This window comes from Mus caroli, unplaced genomic scaffold (assembly GCF_978045245.1).
Source record: "Mus caroli unplaced genomic scaffold, Mus_caroli_1 scaffold_11, whole genome shotgun sequence".
Lineage (NCBI taxonomy): Eukaryota > Metazoa > Chordata > Mammalia > Rodentia > Muridae > Mus > Mus caroli.
The window spans coordinates 44,765,675-44,785,329 of NW_028227266.1; positions in this window are offsets into that span (position 1 = coordinate 44,765,675).

Consider the following 19,655-nt stretch of genomic DNA (forward strand, 5'->3'; position numbering starts at 1 on the left):
TTTTGTTGTAATTTCACAGGTCTCTGTGGCGATGCTCCTTTTCAGTAGTCTAAAGTCTTGATTTTTCTTATTCAATTTTGCTCTATCTTATGAGCTGAAACTTTGTCACTAATTACGGTAAGATTTTTTAATAACTATTTTATCTTATTGCATGGTTTTTTCCTGCATTTTGTCTGCACATCTTCAGAGGCCAGGAGAGGGCTTGCTATAGCATGGAAGTGGAGTTATAGACTATGGTAAACCACTATGTTGGTGCTGAGAATCGGACCCTGACCTTGGTGCTGAGAATCGGACCCTGATCCTCTGGAAGAGCAGCTGGTGCTTTTTATCACTGTGCTGTCTCTGCGGCCCCCATGTTAAGCTATTTCCATACCTTTCCTTATCATACTTTACTTTTAAGAAGCACTATGCCAGCAATGCTAACAATAGAGTATTTTCTTTTCTCTCTCACCGTTTTATTTTAAAAGACGGGGACTCGGGGTGTCTAGCATGCCCTTGGACTCACAATGCAGCTGAAGGTGATCCTGAGCTTCAAGTTCCTCTGTTTCTTCCTCCCAAGTGCTGGGAGCAAGGGCAAGTGCCACCGCTCTGGGTTTATCTGGTGCTGAAGACTGAACCCAGGACTTTGTGCAAGTACTGTACCAGCTGAGCTTCATTCCAGCCTCTCCTTGTTCTTTCGGTGCTATTATTATTGTTGTTGTTGTTGTTGTTATTATTATTATTTTACCTGTTACCTCTTCTATCAATCCTGAACTACTGTATTATTTGTGTTTAGTCATCTACATAATAAAGACGGTATTGTATGCAATACCATCTACGTATAAATGCTTAAGGAAAGAAACTTGCATGGTATCTATATAGTTATCATTTTCAGATTTTCTTCATTTCTTTGCACAGATTCACTTTTCACTCTGATGTCCAGAAGATATCCCTTCCACATTCACTACATTTTAGAGTGTGGACTTATTAATAGTAATCATTTCAGCTTTTAAAATCCCTGACCATCTTTATACTGCTTTTGTTCTTATTTTCACTGGGTGGAAAAATTCTCCTTGACTATTTTTTCTTTTAGTACTTTGCTTTATAGCACTGCTCTGTGGTCATCTCCATTGTCTTGGTTATTAGTTACTTTTCTTGTTGATGTAATAAAATACCCTGATGAAAGCAGCTTAAGGACAAATGGTTAATTTTGGTTCACAGCTCAGGAATCTGGTCTATCACAATGGAAAAGTCATTATATCAGCAAGACACATTGCCTCCAATCAGAAGGCAGAAAGAGGAGTGCTGCTCAGCTCACTTCCTCGTTTTTACTTAGACAAAGACTGTGGCGTAGGGAATGGTGCCGCCCATGGTAAGAGTGAGCCTTCCCACCTTACAGCCTGATCTAGATAATCCCTCACAGGATTCTCAGAAGCTAGTCTCCTTGATGATTCTAGATCCCACCAAGCAGCAGTCAGTGCTAACCATCACACCTTTATTCTAAGCAGATATTTATTGTTATCATTTTCTTTATTACTTTGTACATAGGTTGTAGTAAGATGTTCCTCTTTATGTTTTCAATCTCCTTTTTGAATAGTTTAATGTTAGTATACCTTATAATTGATGTCATAACTTTTATACTTGGAGTTCACAGAGCTTCAACTTACAGTTTGTATCAAATAGGTAAGTGTTGGCCAATATTCAAATACATTTTCTACATAGATTATCTTGCTTGTGTATGAAGGTGTTTGAAGGCATCCTAGACCTTACTGATATGTGTTCATTTTGAATGTTCTGTTCTTTTCTGGTTCATTTTGCTTTTTTTCCCCCTGAATTTAGATTCACTGCTCTTTCCTTCTACCATGTTTAATTTACCATGCATCTTAACTTGTACATATGCCATTTTACATAATGTAGTTTTCATCTCTAGAATTTTAAGCTATGCCCTTTTGGGGTTTTTTCATCTTTATTTGCTTCTTCAGTACATACAAGACACTCATAACAATTGGATTGATATCATGTGCTGATTCTGATCACCGTGTCAGTTCTGAATCGATTTTAATCGATTAACTTTGTCTCCCCCTTAGATTATATTTTTCTACTTTGACGGTTTGGTGATTTTTTTTTTTAGTGAATGCCAGACTTGTAAGTTGTTTTTTATTATTATTATTTTATTTTATTGAGTGTAGCCTATTGTTTAATCCATTCCATGTTACTTCATCAACAAATAACAAATCACAGTGAGTAGTTATTCTATAAATGCAATAATCAGCACTCCCCTGACGCAGTGATGAGAGTGATGGATACCTAAGATGGTGTGTGTGGCCTGGCTTAGACTGAATGGTCAGGAAAGCTCTTCCTGGAAAGGTGGTGTTTAGTATGAATCTTGCAGGCTGAATTGAGTCAGCTATATTAAGGTCCATTCTCTTTTTTGGTTGGGTGCAAACTCCAAATGCCAACTCTTGCCCAAAACAGTAGGATGAGAAAGACAGGGTGGCAGAGATTAACGGAAAAAGAGGGAGCTTGCTTTCCAAGAAGATCTGTGCAGGTTAGAGTTAGGGAAGGGTTTTCTGGGTGGGAGCTGGGTGAGAAATATCTTGTCAGCCCAGCAGCAGTAGCAGCTGTGGACCTGAGACATGGAGGGGAGCTAAGGAAACTGTCAGCACCACCCTATGGATTGCAGGGAGAGTGAGGCTTGGTGTGAGAATAACTTGTCACTACCTATTCAGCACCAGGCTTATACCTCAGGCTTGAGATCTCAGCTCAGCATTGCCCTTACTAACCCTACAAAGAGGCAAGAGAACTTGGGAACTTCCTGGTGACTTAGTGAGATACTAGTTCAGGTCCACTGTAACCATTGCCACTCCCACAGAATCAATAAGGCAGTGAGTGAAGGGAGGGATTGGAAACCCATATTCATATACGGCAGTACAGAGACCAAGGGGGAGAGATACTGAGGAAACAAAGATATCGAAGATTGGTGATCTACCTGGCAAGAGAATAAAACCATGACAGACGATGGAATAACTGTAGTCAGTAGAAATATGAATGGAGACACACAGAATTATTCATAGGAAGTACAGAAAGAACCAGTATTGGGGCTGGAGGTATCAATAGTTTAAAGAGGGGCTCACTGGGAAGGATCATGGCTACAAGGCAAGGCTTCAGTGACAGGCTTCATTGAGGGGTGGCTATGAGTAACTTTCTGGGAGCTTATGCCATGTAGGAGCATGCCATTGTAGGGGTGGGGCTTTCTGTGTGTCTTCTGGTTGTCCTGTGTAAGAAAGGAAAGGCTACAGGAGGAGGGGTACCACAGGGCAAAGGGTCAAGATGATATCTGAAGCATTCTTTAAAGGCCTGTGCATTAATTGTATATTCTTTAAGACAAAAATCTTCAAGAGGCAGGGCCCAGAGAGAGTGTTTTGGGGAGATTTAGAGTGTACCCTTGAAGGGGATGATGGGACCTGTCCCCACCTGGCTTGTCTCCCTGGTGGTGAAGTGAATGGTTTTTCTTTATCTTGTACTCTGAGTATTTGTGCTTCCTGGTCCTCAGCCCAAAGCAATGGGTACAATCACTCATGGAAGCTCAAATGAACCTTTTGTCTTTATAACTTGATTGTTGCTGGTATTTGTTACCGTGGTAAAAAAAGACACCTAACCCAGAGAATAAACCGGCTTCCTCGAAACAATCACAGGCCCAGCCTTAGCCCTGATACTGCTACCATGGTGTCAAGCACAAATCTACCTCTCCTGGCTAGACCCAGCTTTTATTTCCCAGAGGCTGGGTTCTCTGTCCTTTCCTAGCCTTGTCTTAGGCTCCTTCACCTATGCACACTCTGCTGCTCCAGTGTGTGGATTTATAGTTTCTCTCCAAACGATGGTGAGACTTCCCTGACCCCAGCCTGTCTCCATCCCCTTGGTTTATCTTTCTGAATAATCCTACTTCTTTGAGACCTAGTTCAAATCACCACTTCTTCCAGCAAGCCTACCCTGGCTTCCCTAGTATGAAGCAGCCTCTACCACCCTTTTGTTTCTGTGGGATTTGAAGTCCATCTATCTTTTCCCACTTAACATAGAGCTTGTGGCTTTTCATTGTATAGTTGCGAAGGGGTGGAAGAGGAGTTTGCTGAACTAGTAAAATCTGTTTTCTTGTGCTTTAATTTGCGGGTTTTTTTTTCTGTTTGTTTTTTTAATAAAACCATGCAGAGGGTTAATGTAGATGAATTCTATTGTGAGGATTAGAACAATCTGGTATATGAAACAGGAATAATGAACAGAGCCCAGTAGGTGCTCACAGAATGCATATGGTTTCCCTCTTTCATTAACATCTCCCAGACATGAGGTTCTACATGATAATAAAGGGTCAACTACCATCTTCTGATGCTGGGAGACCTAGCATGACCTCTCTGAGTGTCCAGGTCTGGGTGGCCCTGAACTAGCCAAGGCCTCACCCATTTTCCCCAATCTATGACACATGCATGTTCTAACCCAGTGTTCTTAGCCTTCCTAGTTCTGTGACTCTTGAACACAGGTTCTAATGTTGTGGTGACCGCCCCCCCCCAACCATAAAACTACTTCATTGCTACTTCATAACTGTACTTTTCTACTGTTATGAGTTGAAATGTAAATATCTGATATGCAGGATATAGGTGTCCCTCAAAAGGGGTCAGTACCCACAGGTTGAGAACTGCAGCTCTAACCTCTCAGGGTGTCTTTACAAAGTTGTGGTTTAGGGCTACATGATTGGCATTGAGCTCCTTAGAGCTCTCAGTCCCTGAGAATCAGTCCTGTCTTTCCAAGACTCTTAAGCAAGTCCTCAAGGACACTTCCACCCCCAGGGATTTGTTCCCCTTTTCTTGGTCACAAAGAGCCCTACTTTCCTAATGAGCTGTTAAGGAACTGCCAATTATGCATATAAATGAAGAGGCTAAAAACCATTATGGGTCCAGAAAGGAGCTGAATGGAGCTGCCTCCCTCAGCCTCTGGGTTTGCCTTGCTGTTGCTGGGAAAGCCACTTAGGGGTATGGCAGGAACTGAGCACCACCAGCAGTAGGGGCTCATACTTCCTTTCTTCTTCTCACAGGACTCTGTCTGCTCTGAGGTTTGTCCCTCACTGTGCTGCATGGTTTTCTGTCAGCTTGACTCAGGCTGGTAGAATCTGAGAGAAGGGAAACCTCAGTTGAGACAGTGTCTTCCCAACTGTAAGGCATTTTCTTAATTAGTGATCAATGGTGAAGGGCCTGCCCATTGTGGGTGGGGCCACCCTTGGACTGGTGGTCCTGGGCTCTGTAAGAAAGCAGGCTGGGCAAGCCATGAAGAGCAGGGTGAGCAGCCCTCCTTTGTGGCCTCCATCTCAGCTCTTGCCTCCAGAGTCCTGCCCTGTTTGAGTTCTTGTCCTGACTTTCTTCCTTCAATGATGAACAGAGATATGGAAGTAGAAGCCAAATAAAATAAACCATTGCTTTCCCAATTTGCTTTTGGATCATGATGTTTTGTGGTGGCAATAGAACACTGAGACACTCAAGATCAGGTGAAAGGACAGAGGCAGAGCCCATGTGTTTAATATGTAACTTTATGGATGTCTGAGCTCTGTCGTACACAACATACACTTGCAACTAAGGAACATGTGTGATACATATTCTTCTAGAAAATTATCTCCTGTTAACTTTTATCCGGCTGTGTGTATGTTTCCTGTGGAAATCTAGCGCAAAAGTTGCTCAATACACTTTTAGTTAATTTAACTAAAAAGAAGGGGGAGGATAAGGAAGACAATGAAGAGGAGAGCAAGAAACTCACCCACAAGTTGAAGAACCACTAAAGAAACTCACCCCCTTCAGGAGTTAGAAGCCCATTGTAATGTTCCAGAGTGGCATATCAACAGAAGAGTAGAAAGAGATTTCTGCAAAGGAAAACTCCCCCACACCATAGACCCTCCCTGCCTGGACCCCCCTTTACTGTCTTGGGCCTCCTTTCCTACGCTGCAAAAGCTCTTTGTGTAGACCTCTGAGTGGAGAGCCTCTCTATTGTCTCAAGATTGCTGAATCTTGAATGAGCCTGATTCCTTTCCAGGAGGTCTCATCTTGGGAATCCTGGCCTTTGAGTGGTGGGATGCCTGGCTCTAATGGTCTGAAATGTAGCAAGCCCCGCCCAGAGCCTATTTTGCATTCGTGAGAGATAAAGAAGCCTTTTCCTTTTCAGTATTTGGTAGACATGAAGCTTTATGATCGACTTTAAGGTCAGATAATTCTTCCTAGGTTTTATCCTTTCTTCAGTGGAGAAAGGGGAGGTCAGAGGAAACTTCTTTTGGCTTGTTTTTGTAGAGCTTAGGGTAGCATGGCTTGAACCCTGTCATAGACAATCATAGAGCACAGCTTGGATAGGGATCTGGAGAGTTGGAAAGGTATGTAAAGAGTTTAATGGCATCTAAACTCCAGTAAGCCCTTAATCAATAACGATGGCTTTTGAAGATAAAGTAGACCTCACCAGTGAGCAAATATGTTCTTTTAACAAGGCTCATGGAGACTCTATGTGGAGGGAGAGAGACCTATAGTCCCCATTTTTGCCAACAAAGAAACTGAGGCAAAGAGAAATTAGCTTGAGGTCACTAGCAGAGATGGGAGTCTCACTTTCATTATCTGAGTCTGGCAATCCTGTCCTTTCCATTAGCTGTGCTGACTGCTAAGCCTTATTGTGTTCCCTCTCCCAAGGGATTTGCATTTTAATGGTGGCCAGAGGTTCTATGTTAATGTACAAAACTATGAATATCTAATTGTAGAATCTTAAAATACCACCTAGGGGGTGGGGCTAAGTGGGCAAGGTCAGGTATTGAGTAGGGAAACGGGAGATGTTTTCCCCTCTCCTTCGAGAGGAAAAAAAAAGTTCTGCTTTTGAAATCATGTTACACAAGCAACAAGTCTTTCTTCTAGCCTGATTTGGAAGGAAGAAATCTCACCCAGGAAAAGGGAAGGCAGGGAAAGTGGGGGCCTTAAAGGCTGCTGACTTTCAGATAAAGAACCATTGCTGGGGGGCTTTGGAATTTGGAAAGGACTTATATAAATGTTGAGGACTAGGCAGAGCCTCTAAAGACAGTTCTAAGCTGGAACAGAGGAAGACACTTGGAGGGTGAGGCTGCTGCAGATACCTCTGATCAAATGCAAGGAATGGGCTCAATTACAAAGAAAAACCTAATCAACTCTCCCACCAGAAGTACTGGGCTGACACCAGCTTTAGGCAAGCTAGATTTAGAAGCCCAGATGATGTCACCAAGATCTACGTCCTCTACATCTCAACTGTCCTAAGCCTTCGTCTTGAGGCTACTCAAAATACCACCTAGCAGAGCCAGGAAAGGACCCTCCTTACAATTATTGCTACTGGAAATTTTGGTATGTCTCCCTCATTAGGAAAATTGGAGTCTTCTATCAGGGTAATGGACTCAGAAGAAAACTCAAGAGCAGACAGGAAATCCATAAACCTCAGCAGCTTCCGGGAAAAGGGAGACCCAAAAGGAGGAAGAGAAAGCCATTCCTTTTGGGTTAGGCGTAAAGGTTAGGCAAGCAGCTGCATGGCAGAAAGGAGGTAGCTTCAGAGAAAGAGTGGGAAACCCAAAGCGCCAAAGAAAGCATGTGTAGTTTCTGAGGGGAGAGAGAGAGGGAGGAGAGAGAGGGTAAAAGGGAAGAGGGAGAGAGGGGGAGAGGGATAGAGAGGGAGAGGGGCAGAGGGAGAGAGGGGAAAGTTATACCTTTCTGAGCAAGGACTTACAAAGACAGGCAGTACTTACAGAGCCTCATGGTAGCTCCTTAGCATTATGAAAAGAACAGGGTCTTGAGATGGAAAAGTATATTATATTATTAGGGGAATTATTATTCTTCCCATCTTTTTAGCAAAATGTTAGGTGAATGCACCTTGCTGAGGAGTGGTCTTTTAGCTAAGTGATTGACAAATCCAACTAGATTCACTCATGTTTTCTGTAGTTTGCAATGTCAGGTTTCTACCCAGGCCAGAGGTAGATTCCATTCCCTTGACCAAAAGTAAATAGCTTTCCCTTAGTGGCTCTCCTCCGGTGCTACCATACACTATTAGTCCTGGTGAGTATTCTACATATAGCATCAGTGTTTGGTCAGAGGACCAGAAGCTAGATTTGGCAAATAGAGGGAAAAAATTAATCTAATGCAGGGAATTAAACTTACACAGCCATAAAAGGCAAATCCCTGGAAGGCAGGGGTTGGCTTCCAGGAAATCTAGAGTGCAGGGACCTCAGGGAATCTGCCACTCAGTCTCAGGTGCCCAGAGTGTCTGGGTGAGCAAGTCCAATGCCCAGATGCTTGCAAAGCTGCAGGGAGAAAACGTGAGTTTTTCTGTGTTCCTACCTCTGGGTCTGCTACAAAAACCTCTCGATAGGCACTTAGTACAAAAGTGGTTCCAGAATTTGTGGAAGACAGGTACCAGAGTTCCTCGCTTTTTGGCTTACATGTCAGGAAAGCACTGCAAAGGATGTAACAACAGATCAACACAGCCATCTCTTAATGTTGACTCTGTTTGGATTGCATGACTCAACCTGGACAAAATCCTAGACTGGGCTCTGAGATGCTTTGGGCAGGTGGCTCTTCTAAGTCACAAGGCTCCCTGAAACTGTGGAGTGGGGTCAGTTTCATGCAGAAAATATGAACTGGGATTTGGGAGGTATGACTCATAAAAGACAGTTCTTACTAAAGTAGAAAGAAAATGGATCCATAAAAATATACATTACAGTTTCTGTCTGGATAGATAACTAAAAAATAAACTTTAGAGCCAAATAGATAGTGGTCCAAACACCTGTATGTTTTGTGCTAACACCTCAAACTTCTTGGAGTTTGACTTCACCTTGAGAGCAGCAATTTGATATGAAGTGTAAAGGAATGAATTTATGAAATTCCTAGCCAAATGGATAGACCTGGAGGGCATCATCTTGAGTGAGGTAACACAATCACAAAGGAACTCACACAATATGTATTCACTGATAAGTGGATATTAGCCCAAAACTTAGGATACCCAAGATATAAGATACAATTTGCTAAACGCATGAAACTCAAGAAGAATGAAGACCAAAGTGTGGACACTGTGCCCCTTCTTAGAATTGGGAACAAAACACCCATGGAAGGAGTTACAGAGACAAAGTTTGGAGCTGTGATGAAAGGATGGACCATCTAGAGACTGCCATATCCAGGGATCCATCCCATAATCAGCTTCCAAACGCTGACACCATTGCATACACTAGCAAGATTTTGCTGAAAGGACCCAGATATAGCTCTCTCTTGTGAAACTATGCCGAAGCCAAACAAAGACAGAAGTGGATGCTCACTGTCAGCTATTGGATGGATCACAGGGCTCCCAATGGAGAAGCTAGAGAAAGTACCCAAGGAGCTAAAGGGATCTGCAACCCTATACTTGGAACAACATGATGAACTAACCAGTACCCCGGAGCTCTTGTCTCTAGCTGTATATGTATCAAAAGATGGCCTAGTCGGCCATCACTGGAAAGAGAGGCCCATTGGACTTGCAAACTTTAAATGCCCCAATACAGGGGAATGCCAGGGCCAAAAGAATGGGTATGGGTGGGTAGGGAAGTGGGGGGGTGTGGTCTCCCTTCCCCCACCTGCTTCAACCTGCTTGCTCAAGGGTGGAGCTTCCTGATCATTCGTCCTGCCACGCCCACTGCTGGACCCTGCCGCTTTGTTGCTTGGAGGCACACACGTGTTCGTCCTGCTACTGGACCCCGAGATTACTTGGCGGGAAATCGAGTTCCCTCCCCCTTCCTTTATAACTGAGTGTCTGGAAATAGTAAAATTGAGCTTTGATCAGAATGTTGTCTTAGCTACATTTCTTTCTCTCGCCGCCTAGCCCCTCTTCTCTTCCAGGTTTCCAAAATGCCTTTCCAGGCTAGAACCCAGTCTGTGATCTGCTGGCCGGACACAACAGGGGGGGTATGGGGGACTTTTGGGATAGCATTGGAAATGTAATTGAGGAAAATACGTAATAATAATAATAATAATAATAAAAGAATTTCTATCTGGTGTAGAATGTGTATAGGCAATGTCGCTATGGTTTCCTCCTCTTTTCCACTGAAGGGTTTATTCAAAGAACAGTTACTGCCTAGCTCTATCATCACCAAGCTATTAGTATTGTTATAGGGAATTGACCAGAGATGACCAGTCAGACACAGTTTATATCCAGTTGAAAGTCTTAACTCTAGCTGCTGGGACTACACTCAGTTATTCAAGGACCTCAGTGGAGCCCCAGATTTTGTTTTTTTTTTTTTAAGGTAAAACCCACATCCTGGTATCTCACTCTGCAGTGGTGGTAGGGGGATTTGCAGAAGCAAGCAGTTTAACAGAAGCTACAATAAGCAGTTAGCTGGAAGGGGGTTCTGGACAAGCAGGCAGTTTAATGGAAGCCACGATAAATTGGTTAGAGCATCTTGACTTCGGGTTCCTAGAATAGAGTTGGGTAATTTTCCGTGGGAGTCTCCATCAAAGAGATCAAACTCTAGTTAAGTCTGAAGTGAGCTCAGCAAGAGCAATGAGGGAGGAAACTCTCCATGGTCTTGCCCATTGCTGTCACAGTATCAAAGATGAATATGATAGTTTCTTGATCTTTATGAGTTCAGTGTACAGGGAGTAAGGCAGCCACAAATATAATTATCCTCAGAATTCATGGCTCCATTAGGTTTTTTTCCCTTTCATATTACTCTAATCAAAATACCCCCAAAGAATCATTTAAATGAGAAAGACTATCTATGATTCTTGGTGTGAGAGGTATCAGAGATATGTCCATTATGGCTGAAGGGCAATGTGGCCGAACAGGGTGGCTCATGTGGTGATGGAGAGAAAGCAAGAAAAGTAGTAAGAACAGAGGCAGCTGCTCAGCTAGATCTAGCCTTTCCCCTTCTTTCTCCATCTAGATCTCCATGTGATGGTGTCATCATCACACTCAAGGCGGCTTCTTCCCCTGTGCTAATCCTCCTGAAGATGCTTCAGCATCTCCTCGGTGACTCTAAATCCAGTCAGCTTGACCATGAAGGTTAACCACCACCAACAGAGGACTGATTCCCAGACCCTTCCCGAATGTCAAATCCATGGACGAGCAACTCCTTCATTTTAGACCTCATCACAATGCCTGGCAGAAACAACGAAGGGAGGAAACATTTAAGTCTCTCTCCGTTTCAGAGTTTCCAGTGCATCATGGCAAGCAGGGAGCAACAGGCAGGAAGTAGAATGGAGCAGTAACAGGAAGAGGCAAAAGAAAGGTACAGCCCTCTGTGATCTACTTCCTCCAACTGGGCCTCACTTTTAGCCATTCCATCACCTTTAAAATTTGAGCTACCAGCTGGGCTCTCAGTATTCAACATAACCCTATAAAGGGCATTTTATAGTCAAACCATTCTTTTAATGAAATGATACAGTAGTTACATAACCTACATACATCCTCTAGGATGCTTTGATCTCTAGATTATTTACGATATTTAATATAATTAAATAGTACGTAAATAGCTTGTGCGCTTTATTATTTAGGGAATTGTGCAAGGAAAAAAGTCTGCGCTGTTTAATACAGATGCGTCTCTTTTCAAATATTTTCAGTCTGCAGCTGGTTGAAATGTGTATGGAAATCTACAGAAAGCATGTGAAGTGTTACGATCCATTATATAACATAAATGCAATGAAATGTATTAAATACTGTTTCATTATATATTTAATATGAGAACTGCCTGCAATTAGGGCATCTTTGGAAAGCTGGCTTCAAGTTCCTATCATTTTCTACAGCCCTCCTTGTCCCCACCATATATCAAAGCTGCCTACTACACAGCTTGGCTCATGCTGGCCCTTCCATTGCCTTCTCCACACCACATACACCAGGATCTGCTCTCATACATGAAGGAATGGGAATTCCTGCTAGTTGGAGAATCAGCCCCAGGGTAATGAAGCCCATTGTGTTGAGCTTCCAGGTTCCTGTTCTCTGCTTAGTCTCTCTCCTTTGGGTGGGACTGTGCCTTTCTTTGGTGGCTGATGGGCTATAGAGTGTTAGAGTTGTTAGCTTGGCTCTATCCTGCAAGAGACTTTCCACAACCCCCGAGGAACATATTCTGGGTTTCTCTGTAGTTCAGCCCACATGGAGTTAAACAGCAGAGGAAAAGGTTCCAAAAGGCCCTGCCTGGTCCATCTCTCCACTGCACAATGGCAAAGCTCTTTCTCTGCAATGACCTTTGATCTAATTGCACACTTGCCATCATTCAGTTGGACTCACAATTCTTTGCCCAGTAGGGAAATGACAAGAGACTGAAGGGCCTTGAAAGTTCAGCCCTTAGCTTTGTGGCTTTTTGCCTCAAATGCCACCCAGGCCCCTGAAGGAGGAGCATGCTGTGGTGACTCCAACATCCACATATTCTAATGCCAAGAGTGCCAGGGGGTCAGAGCTGTGGCAAGGAGGAGGGAGGACAGAAGACAGTGGGGGATCCCCGAAGACCTGGTTCCAATATCCAGCTGCCACAGTGGTGGTATTGAGATGGACATTAGCACCCAAACAGTGACTAGGTAGAAGTAGGTATTAGGCTGCCTTCTCCAAAGGCCTCTGGCATGGTCCCAGAGGGAAGCTGGGACAGGCCCAGTAAGAGGAAGCAGTGTCGGAAGAAAGATGGAAGGTGCTGGTTGGTTGCCAGGCCCTAGTCTGAAAGGACCAGGGTAGGTAGAAGAAAGATCTGCATATGGCCCAAAAGCAGGCTCAGAGACAGAATGTGAGAACATACTGTCACTTGCCTCTACCTGGGACTCCAAGGTGGCCCCTTGACCTCTGCTGAGGCCACTGGATTTGCTTGAAAAGTGGCCTTCTCACCCCTGTTCTACCCTCAGTCACCCCTGCTGTCACTCTGCAAATATAAATGGAGCCACTAGCCTTCTCTTCAGTCCTCCAACGTCCTTCTGTACAAAATTATCTTGGACCCTTTTGCTATAGCTTTTCAGTCTTTTGGGAGCCTCTACCTGTCACTCGGTCTACTTTCCTGTGATGTTATTCCAAGTGACTCAGGCTCCTGCCATTACACCAACTCTACCTTTTCTTAAATATGCCAGACCCTGTCCAGTTTGCATTCCTGTGACCTTCTCTGCATCTGATCATCTTCTCGTGATGGCAGATGCCTCTGTGGAACCATCCCTGATCTTATCAAGCATTTCTGGATCCTTGGATCTTTGTACTTCCCAACTTAAAAGTCTCACGGGAGACATACCGCACATACAGACGTGGGTTCAGATTCTAGCTCGGCTGATGACCTTGGACACATGACTTGATCAGTCTGAGAATTACATTCTGGCCATTCCAAAGCACAACAGCTCATGGAGATTAAGTAGGAGAATGTCTCCCATGTATGAGTGTGGTCCTGCAGGGGGTTGGAAGTTGTTTCAGGTTAATGTCATGAAGTAGATGGGAAGATGCTTCAGTTGGTACAGTACTTGCCATGGAAGCTTGGCGATTTAAGTTCCATTCCCAGAACACATGTAAAAAGCTGGGCATTATATACCTTTATTCCCAGTCTTGATGCTAGGTAGCATGAGACAGGAGGATGCTTGGTTTCGCTGGCCAGCCAGCTTAGCCTAATCGATAAGGCCTAGGTCCCAGCGAGAGACTCTGCTGTAAAGAAATGAGGTAGAGGGCTCCTAAGGACCAACACCTGCGGTTGGCCTCTTGCTTCTGTGATCACAAGCATCCATACAAATGCACGCCTGTCACCCATGCAATTGCAAGAAAACGTCTTCCTGCTGCCCAGCTCTCAACTAGACTTAAAGCAAGTAAAGGAGGCGAGGTCCTTGCTGGAGGCAAGTGGTAATGAACTCCAGAGCTCTGTCCACAGGGTAAAGGTAGGGAAGGCTAGGCAGTAGAGAAGCAGGCAGGGTCTGGAGACCTCTCTACCATCACTCATTTGCTTAGCTGAGCTCAGCAGCCCTGCCACAGAGGAGGTAGGGCTCCAGGCCTGGAGGCCTGTTCCAAACGGGCCCAGCTATTCTTGGGAGCTTTTTGATGTCATAAAGAGAGTCCCCTAACTGGCCTGATGACCTTTCCTCAGGCTTCCTGAAGGCTGAGTTATATCACCTGGTGAACAGACTAAGAGCCGCCTCCCTAGAGAAAGCAGAAAAAGCATGCAAGAGGGAGGATAATAATAGCTCCCACTTGGTGAGATTTACAGTGTTCCCGGCATTCTGCTGAGCTCTTTGGATGCATTTCCATGTTTAATCTCCGTGCCTTCAGCACTAGCTGTGGGTTACGATGGTAAGAATGGCAGTTCAGAGCCACCAAGGCACTTAACATCACACAGTTAGCAACCAGCAGAACTAGGCTGTGGACCCAAGCTCTGCCTGACTCTGGGTAGCTTCACATTCTTTGGATGGGGTAGGACATCGCAGCATTGTGGTTTCTTGGGGGTAAGGACATACTAGCCCAGAAGTTAGTTCCTAGGCTCTGGGTGGGCAACTGGCTTGTGAGGACTGATCTTTTCCTGGGGGGGGGTGAGCTCAGTGGGAGGACGATGATTTAATCTACTGATAATGCCATATGTTCAGTTTGTGGCCAAGCTGGTGACAGAAACACGAAGACCATTAGAAAGTATCCTTGTGGCATGATTGACGGCATCATCTCCAGCTGGAGCTAAAGTCTGAGAGAGAGAGAGAGAGAGAGAGAGAGAGAGAGAGAGAGAGAGAGAGAGAGAGAGAGAGAGAGAGATCAGAGCCTGCTAGGATTGCTCCCTGGAGGCAGGCAGCAAGGCTCAGCCCAGATCTCCCTCTCTGCCCATTCAGGTGAAGCCATAGGTTGAGGCAGCACAAGGCTGCTCTCCTTCGGGGAGAGTCCTGTGTGCACACCGCCTGCCTGCATGAGTTTCTGTCCAGCCTCTTTCTAAGAAAATATAGATATGGCAGGATTGTGTTGTAATCACCACATCTAATTACGGAAAGGGCGTAAATCACCTAACAAGATTAGTTTACAGAGTCTTAATTATCATCAGAAAGAGTAATTAATAAGCAAAACAGGAAATGACCAAGCCAAGTCTCCTAGTCTGCAAAGATGGGGAGTGGGAGGGATGGGACAGATGAGTGGGGGTTGGGGGTTGGGGTGGGGGTAAGGGGTGAGGGTTGGGGGGTGGAGGAGGGGTGGGGGTGGGGATGGGAGTGGCACAGTGCCAAAGCTTCCAGAGCCCTCAGTGGACATCACAAAATGAATGTCCCAGGGCTCCATGCATCTCCGAAGTTCAAATGCCTTTCCAACTTGGTTTGCAAAGTTTCTAGGTCATTTCTTGTAGGCCTCTTCCTTTCCCAGGCCTGGAGGCCAGAGGAAGGCAGAAGAATTAGAATAAACAGACAGGCTGGTTCCCTTTTCTATCCTTCAGAGTAACAGGCTCTGGGCCAGGAACTCTCAAACCCGTTGATGATAACAAGCTGAAGTTCAGTGCTATTGGCTGTCGGTGAGACTGCCCTGGCTTTACTGTGTCTGTTCCTCAGCTTGTTTTTCTTTTTCTTTCTTCCTTTTTTTTTATTTATTCATTTTAGTAGTAGCATCATATAAATAAAACACCATTACAAAAATGTCGCAGAAAGTTCAAAACTATTCATTATCCATTTCGTTCAGATTAAAATTGCCATCAAGGCTGTTTGGATTTGACTCGCGTTCCTCTCCTTCTAATGAGCCGGATAGAGAAGGCAAAGGATGCTAATTCGTCCTTACATCTCTATCATATCTCGGCTTTTACTATATAAAGCGTCAAGGTCGCATTCTGGGGAAATGTCTTTTTACCAAAGGTGCTATAATAATAATGAAGAAGCAATTTGTTTCAGCAAACTGCCTGCAGTAATGAGGCTTAATTATAACCATGTTATTAATACCGCTGCTTAAGGTAATTCACTTCTGAGCGGGGTGCAGAACAGTAAACTATAATTTAAACAAGAATCGAGACCTAATTTAAATCATCGGATCTACTGCGGAAAAAGGCAAACAGAATGACTATAATCCGCCCGTGATTTAAAGCTTCCCCTTCGTGCCATTTCCAGGAGACCTGGGTGACTATCAGAGGGGCAAGGAGTCCTGAGGTCGGTCTTGGTCCTCCCAGTCTTCCAGGAGGCTTTGGAGGTGAGGCAGCTGTGGCGACCTGCATCCAGGAACCTGTTGTGTCTTTTCTCCTAATCCACAGAGATAGGTGAGGCTGGCAGGTTAAAAGGAAGGTCTCCATTACCTCAAGGACATCTTCAAGGTGATCTTGAACTTACTGTTTCTGTCCCTACTATCTTAGGATAAAAACATGGGTTTGTGATGCAAGAGACCTCATTTGACTGAATTTAGTTTTTTTTTTAATGTAGTTTTAATTTACTCTTTGACAATTTTGTAATTCTGTACATGTATACAATGTATTTTGATCATATCTCCCTCTCATTCCCTGCTTCCAACTTTTGATCACCCCGGTGTTCTCCCCCTCTTCTTTATATCTTAAACAAACAAACAAACAAACAAACAAACCCACAGAGTCTAATTAGTGCCTACTGGTATGGACATAGGTATTGGGGATCTACTGGAATAAGATCAACCTACCAAGGACCACACCTTAGGAAAATGGACTTTCCTTAACTCTTAGCAGTCACTAACAGCCAGCTATTCCTCAATTAGACTAGATACGAGGCCTTGTGACTCCCTCTCCAGCCCCTGCTGGAATGTTGATTGACTTGATCCTGTGCAGGTCTTACTTGACTCTCAGTTTCTACCAAAGCTCACATGAAAGCCATAAACAGAGGTGATTTGCTGCCCTCTTGGGCACACAGTGAACTGCAGAATATAAACCAACACTCTCTGCTGGTCCGGTGTCCTATCGGTGATGTTAGCTGACTTTGTAAGTCTAAGCATCCCTCTGTCATTCTAACAGGGCACCTCAGATACTAACCCAGAGATTCCAAAATGTAGCTGTTCCCCCAAGATCTCCTGAGATGCTTGTTAGAAAATGTAAGTTCATGCACCTCCACCTAGATTCTGATATTCTTTGGGTTGGGGGATTCATGTATTTATTAAGAACTTTGAATACCAAGCTTTATGTTCCCTTCACTTCTTGCCATATCAGAATATAATATACAAGGAATGTGCACACATGTGTATGTGTGTGAACATGTGTTTCAATGACTACCTTGTACGTTATATTTATTCATTCTTCTCTTTAACATTTATGTGCACCAATTATGTGCACACCACTTTATAGTTCTGCTCTATTTTCAGTGAGTTTTCCTCTTCTTGATTCAGGACAGTAGTCCCATGTTTCTCTAAATGAAAAAGAGCAGGGGAGAGAGAAAAGATGTTACATGTGTGATCTATATTGAAAGACCACGTGGATCTCCATGCTTGTAACAGTGCTCTGGAGATATTAGATATTGCCAAGGAAAGGAAATGCCTTTTCTAAGATTCCGTGTTAGCTACCTAAGATTTAGGAATCCCAGTGTTCAGGCTGAGTTAATGAGGCAATTATGAATGCTCTGCTAGTGACAATTTACAAAAACATGAGAGACTTCAAGAGTCAGAGCAATGAAGGTGCTATTTACAGCCTTGATTCTGTGAGAATCACAGGGCCTCTGCCAAAGACCCAGTGGACACTGAAGGTAGGAGAATGTGGGAGGTGCTAGGCTAGGAGTCTCACCTCTTCCGAGCTTCACCCACATAGGGAGATTCCACAGCAAAACGGAGGGTGGAACTACCGAGATTCAAAGCTGGGTATCATGGACAGAATGTCTTTTATTATTCAGACCCCTAAGTTCCAGAAGGCTTTTCCAACAAGCTTGTAAGGTGGGAAGAGGGAAGGGAGTCCTCCAAATGCTTTGGAACACAATAAAAATCTTCATGACTTTCGTCTTTGTTATCCTTATCTTTGGTTTGACAGATGTACAATAATTAAAAGCCTTACTGTCTCCAAAGGCCAACCTCTTCCTCAAACCAACCTTCCCAGGCCTGCCTCAGTTTACCTCTCACATCACCTCCACATAGTTTCTGACTCGGCTCCCTCTGAAAAGCCCGTGTTTCTCTTCCCCACTCCCCTACCTTCTTGTTTTCATTTCCTCTCACTTTTGTTCCTTTCCAAGACAACTTTCTCCTCCTGGCTTCCCGACTGGGAGGAGTTCTGCAAAGCCAAATGACAGCAAATGATGTCTCCAGCTGGTGGTAATGATTGGGTTCTGGCTGCACTGCAGTAAGAAGGCACAGAGCTGGGAGACAGAGCCTAGCCTTACCCGTGCCCCCTACCCCACTGTATCTTCTATGCAATTGCATGCATGCATACATGCACGCACATGGAAGGTACCTCAGGTTTACCCACACAACGAAAACACAGGCATGAATGCTGGCTTACAAAAGCAAAGATGTGCCCACATAGGTCAAGACTCCCACAGAGCTCCATACAGTAAAACCCCCATTTCCTTCCCAATTAACCCTTCTAACATCCCAGAGTGCTGGGTTTACTCCCATCTATGTTGGCAGCAGGGGTCTGGAGATGCTGTCCATTTCAATCTTGACGGTGCTATAACCCATCCAGATAAAAATGTCTGGAGGACCATAGGCAGCATTGGAGGGGGCGGGAGGGGAGAGAAGGAGGGTGTGGCAGAGCTTCCTGCCCTGGTCCATCTCCTTGCCATCTCCTGCAGGATGCTTTATCTCATGCTGTGTGAGCGCAGAGAGGGGCGTCCAATCTGATGCACAATACCCATAAAGTGGTTCACAGTGCCCCACTGAGACACAGTGTCCAAGGAACGTGTCTAAATAGAGCACAGGCTCTGCCTCCCTGTACATCTTCCACACAGACACTCCCAATGTAACCTTCCCTTGCTGCCCTGTCTCCAAGTGATGTCCTTGGAGCCCAGACTCATGCCTCTCAAAGCAGAATCTGTAGTTGTGCCTTTTGCATTTTGGAGGACTTGAGCCCACCCTGTGTAAGGAAGTGAGGAGAGAAGGTACTGAGCAGCGATGCCATAGAAAGTGAGGATGTAAGAAGGTACTTACACCAAAGCTCCTCTTAGAGCGTGTGACTGAATATCGGGACTCCTGACTTATTACAGACAGCTTCAGGGATAATTTTTAAAAGTCCTGGAAATTGAGATCCCTTTAAGACAACCCTGCTGAGTAGTGACTCCATTACAGGTCAATGGGGGCAATCACCTCGTATCCGGTTAAACTGATTCCCCCTCAGACCAGAGTTCCTAGGAGAGTCTTTGTGGGTGAAAAGCACCATTCAGCCTTCCTGGGTCACCATTCCGATGATAAAAGTGTCTTTCATCTCATTCTTTTCAAAGCAGTTTTACACGATTAGCCTATTGATTGATTGAGTCATTGTACACGTTTATTGAACGCACAGGACACTTCTGATCTTGATAGAACAAAGCATGATCCAGATAAATACCTGTACTCATGGTGGGTGTCCACAAAGACCAGGCCATGCTGATGGATGCCCTGAGCAGTGAGGCGGGTTTTACAAAAGAGAAAGGAGGGCAGCCTTCAAAAAATGCCATCCTAACACCATGAAGGACAGACGGCAACCCCAGTGAACTGGTTTCCCACAGGGGCCAAGTGACTTCTGACTGCCCTGGCATTAGAGGCAGAATCAGAATATAGCTCCTGCTTCTAATCATATGTGCCTTCCCCGTTTT